At 34.9% G+C, this 24,287-nt stretch overlaps 1 pseudogene; it reads left to right on the top strand.

Moving 5' to 3' along the window:
- The first annotated feature begins 4,990 nt into the window (after positions 1-4,990).
- On the top strand, positions 4,991-7,210 carry LOC149567284 (putative inactive methylesterase 20 pseudogene; annotated as a pseudogene).
- Positions 7,211-24,287: the final 17,077 nt, after the last annotated feature.

The raw sequence follows: 24,287 nt of genomic DNA, 5'->3' as shown, positions 1-24,287 counted from the left end.
AATTTGACTATGTAAGCTGGAGATTTATTATTAAAGGTCAAATTAATATTCCATATGGTTACAAAAGGACAAGGAGGAATAAGATGATTTATCAGAGAGAAGTTGAAGAGTCACAAGGAATAAGATGAAGGCTAAGGGGAATTGAAGATTCTTAGTTTGTGTATTAAAAGGGGAAAAAGTCTCATGGATAGGCATGCTTGATTTTATTATTCAATCTAGTTTTCTCTCTTGTGAGACTTTTAGAAAGCTTTAGCTTTCAACTAGTTGGAGGACGTAGCCCCTCGTGCTAGCAAACAATGGATGCAAACCCATTGTCCTAAGAAACATCATTTCAGGTGTTTCATTTGTGCTTACAGGTTATTATCCTAGCTTTCCAATCTGATTGTTAAATATGTATTTAGGATTGGGTTTTTGTGTATTGGTTATTGTATTATCATTGTACAATACAATAACGTATTTAAGGAGTTGTATGGAAGTTTCTAGTTTTAATAGTATAAGTATGTAATGTATTTCTATATTCCTGAAATCCTGAGTATTAGTCTAAAAAGGACTGGTTATTAATTTGTGAAGAATCTTCTAGTTTAAACATCGTAGTGTATTCCCATTGCTTATGTATGAGCTTGAATATTATAATTAAAGACAAAACTGGTTAAACATCTATTGGGTATTGTATTGGATTTGTATGCTGGAAGTTATCTGCAATTTTTTATTTTTGAAAAGATAAATCAGCAAAAATTATGTTTGGGATATTACACATTATCAGATTGCAAGTGTTGGATAATATTGCAAGATAAATAAAACAAAGAATGCAGTGTTTAGATTTGAGTCCCTACTGACTCATTTTTCCTTTTATGTTACAAAGAATTTTCCTAGAATAATCAATTGGGATAGTAGCGAGTGAGCAATGAAGATAGTGACTCAATGTTATAGATCCAAACCTGAGAATGTTAGAGAAATTGATATAGATAGAATGATGAAGAACTTTAAGTCTAAGATGAAACTAAGGTATAGGATACCTCCCTTTTTGGTGGAAAAATATAAGGATGATTTATGCTTCATGGTGGAGACTGACGACACCCGCATGGAAGCATTGATACCTAGAGTGAAGTTCATTGAGCTTATGACTATGAGATGAGTGCAGAACTGATAGAAGGGTGTGTGTAGATCATACTTGAATCTAAGTAGGACACATAATGTCCTAGATGGGGAACATATGATGAAAGACTAAGGATAGTAGAATCTGGGCTCCATAGAAAAGAGAGCAAGAAGAAAGTAGAAAAAATCGATAGATTGCATCCTCAAGGAATCTGGTATGACATGACAATAATTCAATGAGTTGAAAGGAATTGTGTTGGAAATGAGGGCCAGTGGGTACTCTGAAGTATTGACAATAACACCTATTGTAGTGGTAGGACCCTCAGAGGGAGAAACAATGGCACAATAATGTGTGTAAGCTCCTATTGCACCGTATGCAGTAGTTGCACAAATGCAACTAGTAAGAGCTAGCTATAAACAATCAAAAAGAAAGACAAAGGTGGAAACACCTTCTGCATAGAGGAACTTAGAAACATTGGTGAAGGTTAAGCAAGAACCTATATCTAAAGCAAAGAAAAGAGTAAAGAAGACCACCAGCCGGCCTAGTAAGAGAAGAAAAACCATGCAAGTGAATAGTTTTGAAAGCTCTAAAGATGGTACTGAAGATAAGCATGTTGAACAAGATGAGCATGAAGCTAAGAAAAAAAGGCATGAAAACCAAAGGTAGAGAATCTAAACATGCATATTATAAGTGATGACAATTTTGTTCAGTTAAATAAATTTTATAGCATGTATAGTAGTATGGATAGGAGGCAATTAGAGAATGTCGCGATAAGAAATATGATTTTAAGAAATAAGAGATTTGAAAGTATTCAAAATAGAATTCTTGAAGACCTATATAATAGGTTAATTGTTAGAGAGAGAAGATTATTTGAAGAAGATCTAAATCTAAGAATCACATCAATAAATAAGTTATGTGATGTTGTATCAAAAGAAGAATCTGACATAATTTTGAAGGGTGTTGAGCCCTTGCTGAGGAACAAAAGAAGAGTAATTCTTCTAATGGGAGGCAATTATGAGGAGGTTAGGCAAGAAATGGAGGAGGCTATAGTAAAGTATATGTCCTGCATGCCTAAGGAGAGTGTGCAAGCTAAGGTTGACAGTCTAGTATATGTACAAGAAGAAACATCTTCTAGTGAAGAAGAAGAGGCAGAAGGGACACAACAAGCACTACCACCAACTCAAATGGTTATGGGTAAATAATCCATGCAAGTGGATAGTATGCACATAACTATGGATGCAAAGAAGAACCCTTTTGTAGGGTATGGAGAAAATATTAGTGGAAATATCAGCAATATCACTACTTATACCAATTATAATGATGAGGAAGAAGGAAGAACAAGATAAGAGGGAACAAGAAGAGAAGAAAAGAAAAGATGTTAGAGAAAAGAAGAGAAAAGAAGAAGAGGAGAAGAAGAGGAAAGAAGAAGAAGAAAAGAAGAAAAAAATATAAGAAGAAAAGAAGAAAGAAGAAAAAGGTTGAGGCAAAGAAGAAAGTAGAGGAATAGAAGATAAAGGCTATTATACCTTCAGGAGTATTAACAGCTAGAACATCAAAAACAATATCTATTCCTTCTAATGATGAAGATTAGAAAGAACTAATGGGCACCCTAAGCAAGTTATTCAAGATTAATAAAACTATTAAGTCTTTGGATAACACTCTTGCTAAAGTCTTGGAGTACATGTAGAAGATAGTTTCCACAACTATAGAAAATCTAAACTTGCAAGCCAAGGAAAAAGATTTGGTCAAGACCTTTGATGGGGAATTCACAACCTTAGCTGAAGTAGCAGCAATGCAAGCACAAACAAATCATGAAGCAGCCCTATTCAACACAATATGCACCAATATGTGCAATGATTTGAAGGCACTTGATGGAAACATCAAGAAACTAAGAATGTGTATTGTTGAAGGTAATGCAAAGACCAAAGTCCATATGAGTGAGCTTTAGACACTCACTACAAGATTGCAACTACTAAAGATCAGAATTGAAGATTCTGAGAATGAGATTAAGAAGATCCACAATGTTTTTAGAGGTATTGAATTCAAAAAAGATAAGGTAATTAGGAGATTTTTTGTTCTCAAAGAATATCTGGCAGCCACAATTGTAATTTTGCAAAGGCAGTTAGAGGAATGTCTTATAGCTAAGAATTCCTATGACACATTTTCTTGTACTAACTTGAGCATAGTTGAAGTGGCATCTTATGCACTTTGTACACTCATCAGCATATCAGATACAGTCAAAGGGAACTGGAAGGACCTTGATAGACTAAAGATTGATTTTGTGGATTGCATATCTAGAATGATGAGCTGATCAACAATAGGTAACAAGTTTTGACACCTTTCCTATTGATGCCAAAGCAGGATTATTTTGTAGAAGAGAATTTGTATAGATGTAAATGTATATGTAAGTGGGATCTTATGTATGTATCAATGTAAAGGAGTGATAATGAATGTAATGATCGATCAAAACATGAATAATATTGTTATGTTTTGAAGGCAATTTTTGTGTACTTACTTTTATTTGTTTTTATTATGTATGACATCATTTTGGGACTTGTCCAAATTTCCCAAATGTTGCCATCAATTCCAAAGGGAGAGATTATTGGAAATATGGTTAGTTAGATTTCTTGATGGTTATCATTTATGGAAACTTGTATTCAGTATTTGATGTATGCATTCAAAGACATAAAAAAATTTAAGTATTAGACAATTTGCAACAATTCAAAGAACAGATCTTAAGAGTACAAACAATGCACTGAGAGTTAGCTTATGTGTACTTGAGGGAAGCTTCATGATAGTGTCATGATGGTGTGTTCTAGTGCACATATGGGTATGGATAGTATGCCACAAGTTATAGTACGATTAACAATGCTGGTATTTAATAGTGCAGAATAGAGTATATCAATAATCAAAGTTGTATGGCTTTAGGAATTATTTTGGCTACAAAATAATTACTAAGTTATGTTGAGCTAACTATGTAAATATTATTTCATAATTTATTTTATATTATGTCAAGTGTGTGAAGACATGAAGGCCGACAATGAAAAGTTTTATGATTGTGAAAGGTATAAGTAAAAATCTTATCTTGCACAAATAATGGGAAAGTTGTGTGATTAGGTGTGACATGCAAACTATTGTGAGAACTATCTACGAGTCTTATGTGATGCAAAATTTGATGTAAGATCAGAGCAAGTGTGAGTTACAATAGAAAAGAAAGTATTGTATATATACCTATCTTGTGAAGGAATTGAATTATATAATTACATGTTAGGGTAGTGGGCTCTTCTTGCATACATTGTAATTGGTCTACCAACTCCTAATAGGGCTCTAGAAACTCCTAACAAGGTTGAGGCTTCTAACAAGGCCTAGTCTTCTAACAAGGACTCCAGACACTATATGTACTTCATAGACTCCTAATAGGGTCAATATCCTTAACAAGATCCTATTGTGTAGTGAATCATCTAGTGGCTTTCATCCCCGCCGAGGTCTTCCCTTGTCCAAGGTTTCCCTAGTTAACATATAATAGTGTTATGAGTTCTCTATGTGCATAGTTATATTTATTGTTCAACATTGTTGGCTTACTTTCATATCCAAATTATAAAGTAATTAACAATATTCGGTTGTGGGCAAAATTTTGTAGAATATTGATTCACCCCTCCCCCTCTTAGTATTATCTATTTCTAAAAACATGTTAGTGGTCATTGTTTTCAATCAAGTTTTGATGCAAATAACTATTACTTTCTAATTTCTTTTACTTACTTATGAAATGGATGCATTTCATCTTTTTCTTCTATTGACATGACATGGCATGATACCATATATCTATTGTATTTGTTCTCCCTTTGCTTATAATCAACTCTTGTGAAAGAGTCAACTCATTAAAGCAAATCAGTGATGGAGGAAAAGGAAATGGTAGGGGCAAAGAAACACTTTGTGTTGGTTCATGAAGGATGTCATGGAGCATGGTGTTGGTGCAAACTTCACCCTCTCCTAATAAAGGTAGGCCATGATGCCATTGCAATAGATCTTGCCTCCTATGGAATTCACCCAACGGATGCCCATCAAATTCAAACATGGACTAACATAAATTAACCACTTATTGAGTTATTCAACTCTCTTCCTCCCCACCAAAAAATATGATCTCTATACCACTTCTTCTTTTTTCCTCTCAATAAATGATTTTTTTTACTTCCATCTGGTTTAAATTTGTTGGGTGTAGGTAATATTGGTGGGTCACAGTGTTGGAGGCATGACAAAATTCCCAAAGAAGATCAAAGTTATTATATTTGTGACAAAAATTATGTCTCTCAGTGAATTTTTTAACAAAATTAATGTTTTACAAGAAAATGCACCTAAAGAACTTTTAACTCAAAAGCAAGAACATGGTGTTGAAATAGTACAGAAAGAAATTGACATGAGAGATCCACAAGTGAGGGTGTTGATCAATCTTGAAATCTTGAATACTGAAATGAATGCTATCAATGATCAAACACCTATGCCAAAGTTACAGCATGATGTGAATTTGATTTTAGATATGGTAGAGGCAGATATTCAGAAGTTTCATAATCAAAATTTAAGGCACAAGAGATATTTTGTGGCAATATACTAGAAGGAGAAGGAGCAACTTTAGGAAGAGACTACATGGCAAAAAAAATAGCTAGACAGCATAGAGGATGTTATGGGAGCCACTAGATAGAATCTAGGAAAGTGTTGCAATAGGTACTATGACAATAGAATCACTTGCAATTATCTTTGAGAATTTATAGTCCAAATATTAGGACTAAAAGTTGTACGATTTCTCATGTATTGCATCTACATTTACTTTTCCATTGCTTATAAGAGTGTTTCAATAATAGGAACCACTTCAACACCCTTTGTATGGTTTAGAGGTAATGTCATTGTGGAAGAGACTTCTACAAGGGAATGAGCCTCATGATTGGGGCATTTACATAGAATAAGAACTTGGTTCTTCAACTCCTTACACTCAACTCTTTACTGAAGTTATTCTTCAGTAGTGAGAATAGATGCTACAAATCCTTGGGACCCAAGGGACCCTAAACCTATGCTACATTTTCTAGATACATGGGAGAAGTTACTACCAGCTTTAGTACTTCATAACATTATGGATCATATAGTGATGCTGAAATTAATAGCAGTAGTATACTTAGGATTCTCATAGGGAGATTGTGCCAATACATGTATGGTTACATCCTTGGCTTCCATTGTTGGGCCAGCATATGGAACCTTTTATATCTAGCCATTCAATTATAAGTTTGGGAATGCACTTCATTTGTAACATGCAAGTGATGCATCTACATATGTGATTTTATCACCTTGGCAAACTATATTTGATCCTACTAGTTGAGAACAACTGATTGTTGATTTTATTGTACCTAATCTGATGACTGTTCTATAAGAATTTGTAATCAACCCACCTAATCAGTAACTAGACCAATTTAACTAGGTTATGGTTGTTTCTTTCTAAATATATCTGCTATGATATGTTTTTGTAAAATTTCTTGTGAACTCTGCCCATTTCTCTAGGTTTGCATTATTTTTATTTAGGATCTTGAGGTAAGTCACTTAGCACAAGTTGAGTAAGTTATATTATTTTATGATTTGGATCCTGGAATATGTATGTAGTTGGATCAATTTTTCTATTATGCTAAGATGTAGTAATCACCTTAAAAAATATCTCTCTATATATTAAACTTAATTAAATTAAATTCTAAATTATATTTCTAAAATCCCCTAACATTAATTAAAAATAAAATAAAAATGATATTCTACTTTCCTTCTAAAATTCATTTTTTATATGCATTTGTAAAAAAATCCAATCCAACTTCAATTTACATAAGCTTATCCATTCCATTTTCTCCACAACTTAAGTAGAAAGAAGGGCAAACATGGAGTTCTACCATTGATATGATAAATGAGCTGTAAGAAAGAATTGAATCATGGGGAGGAACATAATTTATAATGAGAGATAATGGTCTCCCAATATCATTGAAGATTGGCCCTACTTTCTCAAGGCAAATGTTGTGCCAAAATAGCCCAATTGAGGTAATTAAAGAAGAAAATAAAGTTCAAAAAAAAGTTAGGGAGTTAGAATAGCAATGATGAGTGTTGTCATGAAAATGCAATTCTTCCAGAGAGAGGACACCATGATATCCAAGTATGAGCTCTTGGATATGAGAAAGTTATAACAATTATGAAGTGTTATATGTTAGAAATGACCTAAACCTATGAAGAATGCAAGGAAACCATATCTCATCCATGATAGTAAAATGATGTCTCTAAAATCATGAATATGATAAGTGTTAAGAGACCATATGAAAACCTACAATTAGGATTATATGGTAGTTGATAGATAGTCATGAAGACACATGTGAATGGACTTCTACAAGTTGTGTAGTGAATCAATACAAAGGCACATACAGACTCACACATCGACAATATGCATTAAGGAAAACCCCATGATGTTTAGCAATTGAGACTCCAAGGACATGACTATCACAGTCATGCATTAAAAAAAGAAAAAAAATGATTTCAACTATGATGAGAAGATTTGGAATAAAAGATAAATGAAAATAGATTGATGAAAAATGCTATAGGCTCTTACCTTACAAAAACATTTGGTTGCTTCACAAAAGATTTCTCAATCTACAAAATAGACATGTAAAGAGTTGTTAGTCAGCAAGAAGAGCATAGCCTACCCAAAATTTTGTACCAAAATAGCCTAACCTCAAATAGCTCATATGCATGCAAACCGCATCCAAACCTCCTTGTTCAAATGTCAATTTTTTTCTTCTTCTTTTTTATGAACCCGACTTTGTCAAAATTTAGACCAAATTTGGAAAACCTAATTTGTTCAGAATTTTGACCAACTTGGGCATAAAAACAAAAATAAAATTATTCAACAAGAAAATTAAGGGATTGGTCAAAATAAAAGGTCAAAAATTGACCTATAATGTATTAGTGATAGTAGATATAAGGTTATTTCTAAAGGAAGATTGACATAGGTTACTCCATTATCTTTTCCCTTGAGAGTTGAAATTTTAGTTAAGGGATGAAATCTTTATTTCCCTAGCAAGGTTAATATTATGAAGGTTTATATTGATAAGTGGTGTTAATCAATGAGAGTTGTGTCGATGGATTAAAAGGGAAATAAAAAGATACTAAATAGATTGAAGGGATATTTTAAAAGGTTCATTGATCTAGAAGATAAACTAATAAATATTGTGACAATAGATAGCACATTGATATATCACTTGGAAGGTTTTAGAAATAGTGACACATGTCATTTAGAAATTTCAAACTCTAAAAAATGAAAAATTGATGAACAGTTATGTAAACATTAATGGTTCACATGAAAAGATTCTTTGAAACTATTGATTGGATTAAGATTTTTTCATGCTCAAAATTTTGATCAAGAGACACACACATACATACTATTCAAAACAATTTTTGAAACACTTTAAGAATTCATATCAAATTATTTACAGGTTTTTGCTATAATCTCAAATACATTTAATTAGATTCAAGGAAATATTTAAAGTAAAATATATTCACAATATTGAATTTTCTCTTCTAATTTTACAACCACATTTGGATCTTCACTAAAAAACAAAATTATATAAATGAATATCTACATATGATCTTTACAATACAATAGCTTTATATGTACTCATTGTATTACATCTAGAAAATATCCACATAATATGCAATCTACAAAGCTTTTTCTTCAATACAACTCCATCATGAAACCTATAGAAAAAAGGAAACCATGGGGAGCTTACCTCCCAACCTATGCCTCTATGAGACCACCCACAAAGCTTGGAGAATAAAGACCAATTAGGTAACAATAAATTTCAAACACATAATAGAAAAATTATAGGATACAATATTTAATACCCCTTTTGAGCTTACACAACAGGTTACTATAGCAACCAATAGTATGGGTGAAGGTGTGCCTAAACTGATAGGAGAATCCAAATACATAATCAAATTTTCCTTCACAAGGATTTTTTTAAAAAAACACCATCTCTTATAGATATTCTCCCCTTGTCACCCCCAGAATCAGAAACAATGTATTGGCACATGAAACCTATACTTCATGCTTATCCATCTTCCCTATAGGGAAGAGACTCTAAACTCAAGGAAAGGCCCAACTAACCCCTTCACCTGAAGGCCACTACTTCCCTTTCAATGTTGAGTGATGTCCTTCCACACCCTTAAACATCATAATCTCAAAATAAAAGTAAAAAGAAGGTAATAGAAATTCATCCACACCCAGCAACACAACATGGACAATAAACAATCCACATATGCATCTATAACATAATTTACATAAATTTATACAAGAAAATAATACAATACATAATTATTTAAACATGGAAAAATCTCCAACCTTTCTCCAAGCTATGGAAATTGAACGATTTGAGAAGATCCCTTTATCTTTCCTTGATGCAATCTCCAAACTAGAAAATCTCTAAAACTAGAGAATGGGTGAATGACAACTCTATTTTCAAAATCCCCTCTAATATGAAACTAACTCCTTCTTTTTCTCCATCATGAAAGAGGATAATCACTTTAACTCCACCTAATTTTCCCTATTTGATTGGAACTCCAACTCACTAAAGATAAGGTGAGAAGTTGGGTAAGACTTCTTCTATTTTCAAAATACTTGAAAAATTGGATTTTTAAAAAGGTTAGACAAATGATTTAAAATAAAGTAAAGTCAAAATTAAAGCCCTAACATATAGTACTACAATGTAGGTATCTTATTTTCACTAAAAGAACACCCTAAGACTCTAATAAAGTCATCTAAAGTCACCCTAAACTTGAAGTCCTAATTTATTCTTTTTAGAGCCTTCATTTGACACTATTATGCAATAGGATATAACTTAAACATTTATGATTGGTAAAAATTATGGTTAGGTGTCTTTTCCCAATATCTCAATTTGACTTGCCACTTAAACACATAACATCACAAGTGACAAGTGACAATATAAAATATACACTTTAACATTATGAGTTGCAAATCAATTTTCACAAAATGATTCTAATCTAAAATACCCATTCTCTTCATTAGATCTAACCTTGGCATTTTTAGTGTATATGTGAAAGCCTAATTTGTCAAGAGCACGTGTAAACAAGTGAATGTTAGTAGCATGTGCATATATAAAGATTGAAATTGAAAGAACTACTAACTAACTTGAGTTTCACTATACTAATGCAACCAATAAAAAAGACTCCCCACGCAACCTCAGAGTAGCTCAACAAAGGCATCCAAATGAGACCTTTTTGGTGTTCTCAAGATTGATGGATGGGTATGTGTTCTCCTCAAACATAACTATTGAATCCCAAGATGATGAAAATGTGAATGAATCTAATATATATGAGTGAGGAATGCTTCAAGAAGAGGATATGGAATAAGAAATTCTTAAAAGCATTCTAGGAAATGAAGATGGATGCAAGAAATAAATCTAAGAGTGCAACACTACCATGAATATACTAAACAAGGCAAGAAGTAAACAACTACCAAAGGTTTAGTACTAAAATATCTAAATTCACTAGAAAGGTCTAAGCATAAACTAGCACGATAACAATGCAATGGGGGAGATGTAAAATGCTTGAGACAAGGGCTCTATTTATAGGCTTGACAGAGACCTTGAGGAGGTAGCATCTATGTGGCATCCACATAGATGCCACAAGGGAGACATGTGGGTTAAAGGACAAGCCATGAAAAAGTCAAAATATGCCTTTATGATTTGGTTAGCTCAAGGTTTCCTCACACGTGTGAGAAACCTTAGGAAAAGGAATGGGGGGACAAGGATGTAAGAGTCTTTTTGGAGAAGTTAATGAAAGGGGGACTTCTAGGGATTGAGTTTTTCACACATGTGTGAGCAACCACTTAGGGGCTAAAAAGTGGTTAAAAGGGAGGTTAGGATTAATAAAGTGGATTTAGCAAGTGGTAGGCTTAGAAGGATGAGAGTGATGGGTGGTAGGCTAAGTTTTAGGTGGGATTAGGATTAAATCAGATAGGATTTAATTTAATCATAGAATTAGAGAATTTAATAAAGTGGGTGAAATTAAATAAATTGGAATTTATTTTAAAAGGGGATTTATGGAGCACTATGCATGAAACAAATTTAACACATTAGGGGGCAGTATTCAAATTAAATTTAAATACATTAGGGAAGTGAACCTATTTAATTAAATAAATTTAATTAAATAAGTAGAGGAATTAATTAATATATAATTGATTATAGTGTTAAGGGAAATATTAAATAAATTAATATAGTGTTTGGGATAATTTTAAGTGTATATATTTTGCCCCTCTTTGATGTATTGTCAAAACAACATGGCATCAAAGAAAAGAAAATATAGTTTTACCCGAAGAGGAGAAAAAAATCTAGGAGTTGTGTCATAATGACGAAAGGGGAGGAGGGTGCCCTATCATGAAAATAGAGAAAAAATAAATTTGGTGCAATTTTCACGAAAAAAAAACCCAAGAAGAAAAGAAAGGGAAGGGAAAAGGCATAGATGAATATTTTGCATGACTTGGGGATAAATAAGGTTAGATAGGGCAAAGGAATGGTCAGGGGCTCAAAAGGGGACCTCTGGGGGCCTATGTAAACCTCTAGGGGGCTCTTGGAAGAGTCATTTGTACACCTAGAGAGAAGAGAACTAGAGTGAAGGATGGATTCTATTGAGAGATTACAGCTTGGAGAGTGCGATCAAGTGCACCAAAGACTAACCGACATGGGACCATCAATAAATTGACTAATCCAACTTGTCAATTATTTTCTTTTGCACTTAAATGACAATTTGTTATAGCAAGAAATTGGTGAAAAATAGGGGTGGGGTAGAGAGGATGATTCTTGACTTTTTCGTCTTTAGGGACGACAAACCAAGGAATCCATCTCTGTGGAGACAACATGAGTCATCCTGTCATCTTCAAAGATGATAGGTTATATCTTACCATCTATGCAAATGACAGCATGGGGAGAAGAACATGTCAGAGATGATGATCTCTATGTCATTTTCTACAAAGATGTTGTCGATGAGAAAAATGATGTTTACAAAGCCGCCAGAGATGCCTGATTAGTGTCTCTATGGTTTGGCATCTCCATGAATCTATGTTTATGTGGATTAGCATCTTCACTAATATTGATACATCAACAAACTTGGGAAACAAGGATGGTCAAGGATGACAAGGAAAGATGCCCCATGCTTAAATAAAGAATACTATGAGTGAAACAAAGGGAGGCTGACTATTGTATGTTTATGTTGTAGGATCCGATAGTGACATTCTAGTCGCGAGAGCACTATCCTATTATGACAGCATTACGGGATAGATTGATAGAGGTAGAGTGGGGACACATGCAACTTTATGGAATTGAGCATGTCCATGAGTGGCTAGACTTGGGGGAAAATTCAATGCAGCTATCAGCATTGGTGGAGCAATGACATACATTGACTTTGAGCTTCCATCTACCGACAGGGGAGGCTACAGTGACTTTTTTGGACATGTGGAAGATTCTTCAAGTTGTAGTCCATAGGAGATACCTAGAGTACATTCTAGAGGGTGTAGATCCATAGTTGTGGGAGTGTTTCAGTTGATGGAGACATTGAATGCCAATTTAGTGATCTTGGTTGACATGGAGAGAGGCATTAGACTAGGGACTATTGTAGATAGCTCTTTATTTGGCTCCTTTGATATGGAGGATGGTACTAGACCATGCTAGGCATGGATTTCTAATTAGATGGGCATGAATGCTTAGCACTCTACTATAGGACGATGGAGCATTTTCTTGCTAGGGGCATACCATCTTAGTCCACCTATATTACAACTTGTAAATGTGTGCTTCTAAGACATAGAGGAACATAGACCCAAGATTGAGACTACTCATGGTATGGTCATGGGAGCACATAGGTGTGACATAGCCTATTACTTGACATGAGACATGATATCCTGGGGAACCATACTTATGTCAATATAGGTCATCCATCCAGTATATCTCCACTGAGTCCATAGGATTTTGATGACTGTGTCTGGATGAGATCATCATGTTTAACTAGACACCATATGCAAGCTATGAGTGTGGGGGGGCATACTACCTATAGGTGGAGAGGATGATTCATAGAATTGACTCTTCTTGTAGTATGTCTAGTCAAACTATTGGTTGATCAATTAGACGATGCACATTGTTATGCGCTACATGCCCTCTAGTGTGTAGAGATAGTTTGTGCACATCCAAGATGTTGTAGCTAACATGTTTATGTATTTAGTAGTTTCCTAGGATGTGGGCAGGTTGTTGGGATTTGGGACTACTATCAAATTAGTTATTGCTTCATGGTGGGGCATACTGCTAGTACCATGGGTACATGGATAGGATCAGGGAGATGCAAGGATGACATTGGTGTACATACAGTGATGGGTAGCACATCAACCATTGAGACTAATAGTACTAAGAGCACCACCACTAGTGGAGCAAGAACAAAGTGGGGGGATGGTGCTAGAGTAGGAGAGGAAGGATAAGCACCCTAAATATTAGGGCCACAAGGATGAGGAGTCATCAGTAGTGTGGATAGGAACCAACAGGGCCACCACCAATGCAAGGACTGCAATAGGGTCCACAAGTACATGGACAGGGGTCATAGAGAGTACCCATACCATAGGGGCCACCTTCAACACAACAAGGTGATGCAGATATAGTTAGGGCAGAGCAAGATAGCCTCCAAACATAGGTTTCCCAATGGGAGATGGCAATTTAGAGTGTCAAGGCTACTAGTGCACATGTAGAGATTGCCAAACTACAAGCAGAGGTATAGGCAAAGTGAGCTAGGGAAGATAGTGCACAAGAGGCCCTAGAAACATTATAGGAAAGGGTAGACATTGGCAAGTTTAGTGATCTTATAGTACATGCAGATGTGGAGGAGCTGACAGAGCTAGATGCTCTACAACAGGATATGGTTGCCCTTCGGTCTGACAGAGAGACGTTATAGTGTCAGGTTGATGATTACCATGGTTAGCAAGACATCGTGATGTAGATGATATGGAATAGGGGTATGGTCACTATGATGTAGGAGATCATGTTCACATGTATCCATGAGGTATGAGCTCTGCAAGAGGCAGGCTACTACTAAGCCTTATATTATGATGTCATGCCAGCAGATCAATAACATCTAGAGTTTTAGAAAGCATCTACCTCATGGGCCATAGATGGTCGATAGAGATCAAAGCAGTCAGTTGGGTAGGTGAGGCCACCATGAGGAGTACATATAGGAGGAGCAAGGCCCTCATAGCTAGGCACATGATCCCTAGAGAGATCAAATTTTGACATAGTGATGTATATATAGATGCAATGACTTTTTGATGATGTATCTTGCATGATGTACTACATAATTTTTTTGTATATGGATTGCACATGAAAACTTATTTTTTGATATATACGATCACATGATTCAATGCTCATAAATGTGTATGTATGATGGTGTTTTATTGATGCTTATGTTTATGAGGCTTTATGAGTACTATATGTGATGCATGTTGTGTGTGATGTGATGTGGTATTTTGATGATGTGTATATGATATCTAACTCATGGATAATACAAGTCCTATATGATGGCAATGTATGAGATGTATGTATTTTGTTGTTTTATATGTATGGACTCATTATATGATTTGTGTTAATGAAATAGATGTATCGTGATGTGTATGTGATTAAATGTAGTGATTGTAATGATGATACCTAATGGATTAATTTAATGAATAAATTATGTAACCTAATGATGATATGCATAATATAGGTGTAATAAATGCAAGGTATATAAAAATGAATGTATCCTAAAGGAAAATGCTAGTAATATAACAAGTCACACTAATCATGAATGAGATAAAAATACAAAATGAAATGATGCCAACACAAATTATAAATGTGAGACATGAAAATGCAATATGAATGATATCTAACGAATGGACTTGTGTTAAACTATAGCTCATAGGAATCAACCCAGCATAGGAGGGAGTGGGATAAATAGAACCCTTGGCTCAAGTAGAGTATAATGAATACCTATACTACATGAAACCTAACTACATGATATCAAGGGATTCTGGTGTGTTTATACAGGAGAGTACACCTTAGTTTGATTTTTCAAAAGGAGTTATGCACCAAATGCTATAGTAGCATAGACGAAAAGATTCCTTTGCATGGACTGGACTCTCAAAAAAATAGAGACTTCAGGAAAATAGATGTAGTTTTCATAGTCATGATGAAATAAATGACATATACACATTGGAGAGGTCTAGGAACATCCAAATTTCTTTTAGGGATCTTGGTGGAAATTATGCTAACTTGGTGCCCCCAGTGAGTAGTGCATAGTCATAAGTCAAAAACTGGCATAGATGTACTAAAGCATCAAAAAAAGATCATACTTCAAACAAAACGTGTAGTCAATTGAACCATTCCAATGATACCAAGATATGAAATATCAAGGCACACCAGAGAAGGATACTACTAACACACAAAGATGAAATCAACCAAAAGAGACTGCATGACCAAGTAACCATTCAGTCCATAGTTTCTACCATAAATGCTAATCTGAGGGAGAAGTTTTGTGGTGCCATGTGTAGGAAGGGTTCATCCTATCAAATTTTTTTGTCTAAGTTGTTGTCATGAGTGTTCATTAGCAATAGCTATGGAAAGAACAGTTTCTCGAATCATTAAGTCTCAATGGTGATTTTGTTTAGGGTCTGTTGTAGTCACTATTGTAGGAAAAAGCTTGGGATAATGGGAGTAGGGAAAAAATTCAACAGAAAAGTGCCTCATAGACTCTCTTGTGAAAAATGAAGATGGATGGAGGCCTTGCAAACAAGAGGTGTTTTATTGGATGCATAAAAAGCGTGAGCTAGACAGGACTCCTACACAAAGATGGGATGAAATGGGGGCAACATGGTGAAGTGGGATGAGTCTTATAGATAATGGTCCTTATTTATTTTACACAACAATATTTTCAGGAACTTTTTTCTATTTTTAGTCTTTTCTTCAAAAACTTTTTGCAAAAGTTTTTGGAATTTCTAATTTTTTTGGATTTTTGTGGACCCTTAACAAAACTCTATAGGAAATACATAACTCAAGCATAGAACCACTTGAGGTATTGAATATTTACAAGATTTGGGAGTAGATCTCCCTTTGAAGTGGTAATCTGATATTCCCTAGAACCATATTTGGTTCTAATGATAAATGGACCAAACCAATTAGCTTCAAACTTTCCTTTATTTTCTCAATTTTGGAGTTCATCATGTTATGGTGCAACACTAGGTCACCAACCTCAAATTCCCAAGGTCTGACCTTTTTTTGAAATTGGAGTTGAAGGTAATGTTGATACACATGGAGGTGGTTTAAGGCAGTGAGGTGTCTCTCATCGAGGAGTTGCAACTCTTTCAAGAAAGTAACTCAATATTCTTCTTTGGACATCAGATTCTTGAGAAAGATTTTGAGGGAAGGGAGCTCAATTTCAATGGGTAATATAGCCTTAGAGCCATAAACAAGGGAAAACCAGTGGCTTCCATGTGGGTACAAATGGAGGTGTGGTAGGCCCAAAGGGAAAGATAAATTTGGAGGTGTCAATCATGACCAACTTCATCAACAATTTTCTTTAGGATTTTCAAAATGGTTTTATTAGTGGCTTCAGCTTGACCATTTCCTTGGGGGAAGTATTTTGTGGAGAAATGTTGGGTGATTCAAAATATCCTATAGAATGTGGCAACCTCTTGATTTTTGAAGGAAGTCCCATTATCAATTATGATGTCTTTAGGGATGTCGAAATGACAAATGATGTAGTTCAAGGTGAACTTTGAAACCTATTTTTTGGTACAGTAGGATTAAAGGGATAGCCTTGACCCACTTTGTGAAGTACCTGATGGTGGCAATAATATACTTGTGGCTATTTTCATAATTGGTATATATTTGACCAATAAGGTCAAAACCCCAGTAGGAAAAGGGCCATGGTGTGATGGTAGGTTGAAGGTCTTGGGTGGGAGTGTGTATCAAAGCTCCATGTTGCTAACAAGGAACATGTCATTTCACAAAATAATAGGCATCAACTTCCATAATAGGCCAATAATAACCTACTCTAAGGATTTTTTTTCCTAGAGTAAGTCCACTAGAATGGGCACCACAAATTCCTTGGTGAACCTCTTCTAACATCGTTCTAGCTTCATCTAAAGTGAGATATCGGAGGAGGGTTTTGTTGAAGTGTTTTATGAATAGTGTGTTACCTAGGATAGTGTAGTTGAAAGTGTGACAGATGAAGGTTTTAATTTGGTTTGTGGAAAGGGCTATGGGGATTATGTTATGATGAAGGTAGGAAAAAATTTTAGAGTACCATGGAGACTCAGGACCAACAAACTCATATACCAACCCTGATTCAGATTGCTCATAAGCAGGAAGGAAAAGACTCTCAATAAGAAATTCACACTTAGGACTATATTCAAGCATGTCAATCATGGAGGCTATGGTGGTCATAGAATATTTTTTTTCTTATTGTTCCTTGGTATCTTCTAACAGACTATCTTAGTGAAATGTTGTTTAAGATCTTCTACTATCCAGCAATATGGAAACAACTTGTCATCCTTTGTTTGGTATTCATTTGTAACTTGTCTAATGACTGATTGGGAGTCCCCAAAGACAAGTAGGCTCTTGATATTCCATCAGATAGCTTGATGTATCCCTATTACTAGTCCTTCATACTCAGCTAAGGGAATGAAATTTTATAAGACTTAGGGATAAGGTCTCCATGTGGTGTATCAAAAAAGAAACCTGTCCCCAATCCTTTTTGTATGAAAGAGTCATCGAAATAGAGCTTCCACTATATACTAGAGGGAACTGTTATAATTGTTCCATCTAGAAAATATGCTATGATAGGATGATCTCCTTGAAGAGGAGCTTTGGAAATTTTATCACTAATAGCTTGTCCCTTGATGGCCTTGCAGTCTTTATAGACAATATCGAATTCACTTAAATTTAAGACCCATTTTGTAGCATAGCTAGTGAGGGAATATTTGGATAGAAAATATTTGAGAGGATCTATACTAGTAATAAGGTGTATAGTATGATTAAGCATGTAATGGCATAGTTTGTGTGTGCAAAAGACTACAGCCAAACACGCACGCTCAATAGCAGTGTAGTTCAACTCATAGCCAACTAATGTTTAACTGAGATAGTCAATAGCTTGTTCATTTCCATTATCATCTAGTTGTGCTAAAAGAGAACCTAGTGCAACTAAAGTGGTAGAAATGTAGAGAATTAATGTTCAACCTATGATTGGAGGGACTAGTACTAGTGGATTAGCTAGGTATACCTTGACTTGCTCAAATTCTTTCTAACATAGGAAATCCCATTGAAACTTGGTTTCTTTTTGAAGCAAGTGTTGGAGTGGATTAAATTTATCTACTAACTAGGACACAAACCATTTGATGGATTATAACTACCCTTGAAAGTTGCAAAGTTGTTTCAATGTAGTAGGTGGAGGCATTTCCATGATGGCTCTTACTTTTGTGGGGTCTACCTCAATGCCTCTTCTTGACACTATGTAACCTAATAGCTTTCTAGATTGGACAACAAAAATACACTTTTTAGGGTTAAGGAAAACTTTGTATTTCTCTAACCTTCCAAATATGGTGGTAAGAACATCAATGTGTGAATTATGTATCTTAGATTTTCCTGGGATGTCATCAACATATTCTTCCATTATTACATGTAGAAGATCATGGAATATTATGGTCATCATGCATTTATAGGTAGCACTAACATTTTCTAAGCCAAAAGGCACAACTTGGTAACATAAAGTTCCCCATGGGGTAGTAAATTATGTTTTGTGTTGGTCTTCTTCTGCAATTCCAATTTAGTTATAACCAGAGAAACCATCCATTAGAGATAAAATTTCATGTTTGGTTGTTAAATCTAATATAATGTTTAGGACATGCTAAATTCAAGTATCAAAAATCTGAACATATGTGGATGCCTCCAAAGGCTTTTCCCATGGGAACTTTGCTTCTAACATTTTATTTCATTCTTCTTTCACCGAGAGTGCTACCTTAGGATGCATCTTGCATAACTTTTTCTTAATAGGTCTAATCTTTGGATCCACTACTAAGTAGTGCACAACTAAGTCTATGTCTAAGCCAGATATGTCCTTGTATGTCCATGCAAAATTGATTTTACCTTTCTATAGGAATTGATTAGTCATCGCTTCTTATTATTTTGTACTTAGGGTAGTAGTAATGTAGGTGATTTGTGAATTATCTACCATACCCAAATTAACTGGAATTGTGTCTTCATTCAATATAGATGACTTTTCTGTTGGTAGAATTCTAAATGGAAATTCAACCTCCCCCTCTTCTAGCACCTCTAGGAAGTTTTCACCAAAACATGTATCCTTATTTTATCTTTTTCTTCATCCAAGAGTGCTCCAAAAGAGTTTTCACTAAAGGATGTTTCTTCTATTTTTTTATTTTTGGTTTCTTTTTCACTTTTGTAACTAAGAGAGTTGACTTGGCTACCAAAGTAGGTTTCCTTATTGTATTGGATCTCATGCTCATAATCTTGGAGAATCTTAAGGCCAAAAAGATCCATCACTACTTCATTAGTGTTACAAATATCGAAAGTCAGTGGTGTTTCTTGAAGGTTCTAGTCTATCATGTCAAGGTTAGTGATGGGTAGGTTGGTGGATGAGATGTCAGCTATGGTGAGGGCATGGAGATAGTTATCTAGGTCATCCTCAATGTATTGGAAAGTTACTTTGAAGATTTCCTCCTCCTCAGTCTCAGAATCAGATTCAACCATACAATAGTTTTCAACAAAGGACACCTTGAGTTTAATGGAGCCCAAAACCTCAACTTTTAGGATAGCTAGTAGCCTCAAGGGGTTGTTTAATTCCATCTTCTTTAGGTCCAAGGCTTGTGTCATAATATCCCATGTTCTTAATGATGGGAGGAGCCTTGACATACTTATCTTTGGGAAATTCCATAGGGGCATCTTTATCATCATAATATAGCCAATCTAAGATATTAGACTCTATTTTTTCATCACTAAGAGAACCCCAATGTTCAAAGGTTGTTTTATTAACATGCATAGTACCATTATTTATAGAGGGAGGTATTTGGGAAGGTTTATGAAAGGATCAAGGAGAGAGTGGTAGTTGTCCAATGCACAAGGCATTCTCAAATTTATACTCTCCCATTCCTTGATCTGCAAAGGTAACCTTCTTCATTGCAGTATTGACCTATATGGCTTTGACCTTCTCTTTTCCTTACAAGAACTAGAATCAATATTGGGTGACTCTAAAATCATTGTGGAAGGTACTTTTGTTATGTTGAGAGATTGAGGTATAACCTTAGCAAACTCACTAACTGGACAAAAATTCATTGGGGCACCTTCCAATCACTTACAAAACATAAAAAGAAAAGGATCTCCTAGAACAATGACCTCTCTTCCCTGGTGAGGAAATTTTAAGCATTAATGATAATTAAATGGGACTATGTTCAGTGTATGTATCTAGAGTCTACCAAGAAAGATGTTATATGGTAAATCCAATTCTAGGACATGACATTCAATGTTGATTACAGTTAGTCTCACATGTAGAGTTAGCATGATAACCCATTTTGATTCTCTTTATCTCTCATAATATGCTTGAATAGTCATCATTTTGTTGATTTCTAGGAGGTCTTCTTGAAGACCCAAGAATTGGATCATCTTCAATGTACATAGGTTTTAACCAAATTCATTATCTATAAGGAATTGTTTTATTTTCTGACATTATATAAGGACATCATTATGGATCAATAAACTATGGTGGTGATCAGGACCTCAAAAATCTTTTTTTTTTAAGACAAGGTGTTTTTGTGTGGCATGATTTTTTATCACAAAAGTGAATTGGGATGCATTGATGTTTTGAAGGACACAAGAATCTAAAAGAGCAGTCTCAAGGATTTCCTTATGGATGGGTGAGGTGGTGAGAATCTCAAGAATAGATATTTGTGCTAGAGTCTTCCCTAACTAAAATAGGACATCATAGTGAGAAGTGGGTCTCTACAAAGTGGATGGCATAGTAGGCGCATGTGGAACTGATGGATTGGTGGGAGTGGAAGTGGAAGCTTGCAAAGTAATTTTTCCCCATCAAGTGGTTGTACCATAATCAACTACTTGTAAGACAAGGGTATTTACATGGGTGTCTACTGCTTCAATGCATTCACACATGGAGTCAAAGCCACATATATCATGTGTTCCTATTTTGCCACACAAGGAGTCAAAGCATGATATGTGGTTAGTAGAATAGTCATAATGGAGTACATTAGATGTGGAAGCTTAGTTGATATTGCTTGTGTTGTTGTTTCCATTATTTTTGTCATTGTTGTGGTCAGGGAACAACTTTTGAAATATCTTCATTTTAACATTTTTAAAGAATGGTCCTCCTTCAACATCAATTTCCCCATCATTGACAAGGTTTTGGATGAAGATTTTAAGCTTGATACATTTCTTAGTGTCATGTTCTTTGATTTTGTGGTAATTGAAATACTCATTATCTCTATACCACCTAGATTTGGGTTGATTTTTATCAAAAGGTCGTGTGTTGGGAAAAACCATCAAATTGTTATTCACTAGTTTTGGGAATATGGCATCTAAAGGTTCATGAAAGTTAGTTAAATTTATATTTCAATCATAGTTATGATTGTAGTTGTTATTGGTATTGTTTTTGTTGTGAGGAAAGAATTGTATTTTATTACAAAGTGGTTGGTTGTTCTGATTGTTGTTTTGATTATGATTCTGAGTGTCATGATTTAAATTGTTATTATTTTGATGATGATAGTTTTTGTTGTTATTATTTTCACCTTGAGTATTTTGCACACTCTTGACATTAGTGACACCATCATGGGTAATGCCTTTGTTTTTGGACCATAATTTTGGTTTTCCATAATAGTGTATTTCATTAGTGGATGATGATGAGCTATAGTGTTTAATGGAACCCTTGTCTAAGAGTCCATTTTCAATGTTCCTTCTTTTCTTGATTAAAGTTTCAAAGTCTTCAGGACTAGCCATCTTCATTTGGAAAGACATCTCTAGAATCATTTTTTTGATGAATATTTCTACAAGGTGGGAATCTTCAATTTTGTAGAGCATGTGATTTGTAAAGTGCCACCACCATTGAAGAAAATGAGAAATGGTTTCACCATTTTTTTTGTGTTGCACAAATCACTCAAGTAGACACAATGTTCAATATTGTATGAATATTGAGCTATGAATTTTCCTATCAAGTCATTGAAGGAGGTGATGGAACCTCTGGATAAGTTCATTAGCCATTCAAGTGTAGGGCCTCCAAGGCTTCTTGTGAAGAGCCTCTTAAGTTAATCCTCACTGCAAGAAACTTCTTGAAATAAGACAGAAAACTCTTTGAGATGTGTGACAAAACATGTTTCTCTTATTTATTTGTCAAATTTGGGAATCTCAAAGTTTGGAAGAAATGGTATCATGTTGATAGATCTATCAAATGGAAAAGGGAAAATTTCCTCAAAAGACAAATCTTTCATCCCTTTGTTGTTCATATTGTGGACAAAACTTCAGATTTTATGTAATTTTTGGACCAAATCTTGGTTTGGTCATTTTTGTGATGGTTGTGAATTGATGTTGAATCCACCTTCAAAGTTGTATGAGTTGCTAAATAGATTAGAGGGTGGTGGTGGATTATGAGGTGGCGGTGCACCACTTTGACCAATGTATTGATATGTGATTTTTGGGATTGGCACAGATGTTTTTAAAATACTTGTTGGCATGTGTAAATAGGAGGAATACATTGGTTGTGTCAAGACTACCATTTGTTGGATAGGTACTTGCCCAATGTTTAAGCATCCTACAATTGGACCTGTCAAGGTTGACTGCAGAATACTAGCATGTGTAGTTGTGTTGGGCATAGCACTAATGATTTGTTGAATGTGTCCCATACTTAATTGGATCATGGGTTGTGTTGGAGTTGATGTAGGTATAGAACTAGTTTTCACTATAGGATTTTTTCCTTTGCTATGGTGGGATTTGGAAATATAGGAGCATCATATTTGGTGATTTGAATAAACAAAGTGTTCTCATTAAAACTCTTAGGGACATTAACACCATCCTTGACAAGGTTTAGGAATATCTCAATTTTTTTCACAATTTCCTCAAAAGACAAATCTTTTATCCCTTTGTTGTTCATATTGTGGACAAAACTTTAGATTTTATGTAATTTTTGGGCCAAATCTTGGTTTGTTCATGTCTGTGATGGTTGTGAATTGATGTTGAATCCACCTTCAAAGTTGTATGAGTTTCTAAATAGATTAGAGGGTGGTGGTGGATTATGAGGTGGTGGTGCACCACTTTGACCAATGTATTGATATGCGACTATTGGGATTGGCACATATGTTTTTAAAATACTTGTTGGCATGTATAAATAGGAGGAATACATTGGTTGTGTCAAGACTACCATTTTTTAGATAGTTACTTGCCCAATGTTTAAGCATCCTACAATTGGACCTATCAAGGTTGACTACAGAATATTGGCATGTGTAGTTGTGTTGGGCATAGCACTAATGATTTGTTGAATGTGTCCTATACTTAATTGGATCATGGGTTGTGTTGGAGTTGATGTAGGTATAGAACTAGTTTCCACTACAAGATTTTTTCCTTTGCTATGGTGGGATTGGAGATATAGGAGCACCATATTTGGTGATTTGAGTAAACAAAGTGTTCTCATTAAAACTCTTAGGGACATTAACACCATTCTTGACAAGGTTTAGGAAGATCTCAGTTTTGTTCACCCTAACAGATTTTTCTAACATTTCTAAGTTATATGGGTCTACAAAAAATATATGAACATTATTAGGAATGTCATTATTTTCAATGGGGTCTTCATCTTGGTACACTTCTTCTTGATCATGTGTGTTACTGCCTATAGCGGTGTTTCAAAAGGGATTCTCTAGTTCTTGTGTGGGTGTTTAGCTAGGCATAGAAAAGTTTGTAATAGGGGGAAATGTGTTCCCCAATGAGTTTAATTGAGGAGGGAAAGGATTCTCCATCTCTTGTTGTCTTAGTGATTCCAATAAATGAGACATGGGGTTAAATGTGAATCTGTCAGATCATGTTTGTACCATACA

The sequence above is a fragment of the Cupressus sempervirens genome, chromosome 3 (genome assembly GCF_028749045.1).
Source record: "Cupressus sempervirens isolate cs-2001-9-10 chromosome 3, ASM2874904v1, whole genome shotgun sequence".
NCBI lineage: Eukaryota > Viridiplantae > Streptophyta > Pinopsida > Cupressales > Cupressaceae > Cupressus > Cupressus sempervirens.
The sequence above is the reverse complement of the archived record's forward strand: the minus strand, read 5'-3'. Positions and strand labels throughout refer to the sequence as shown.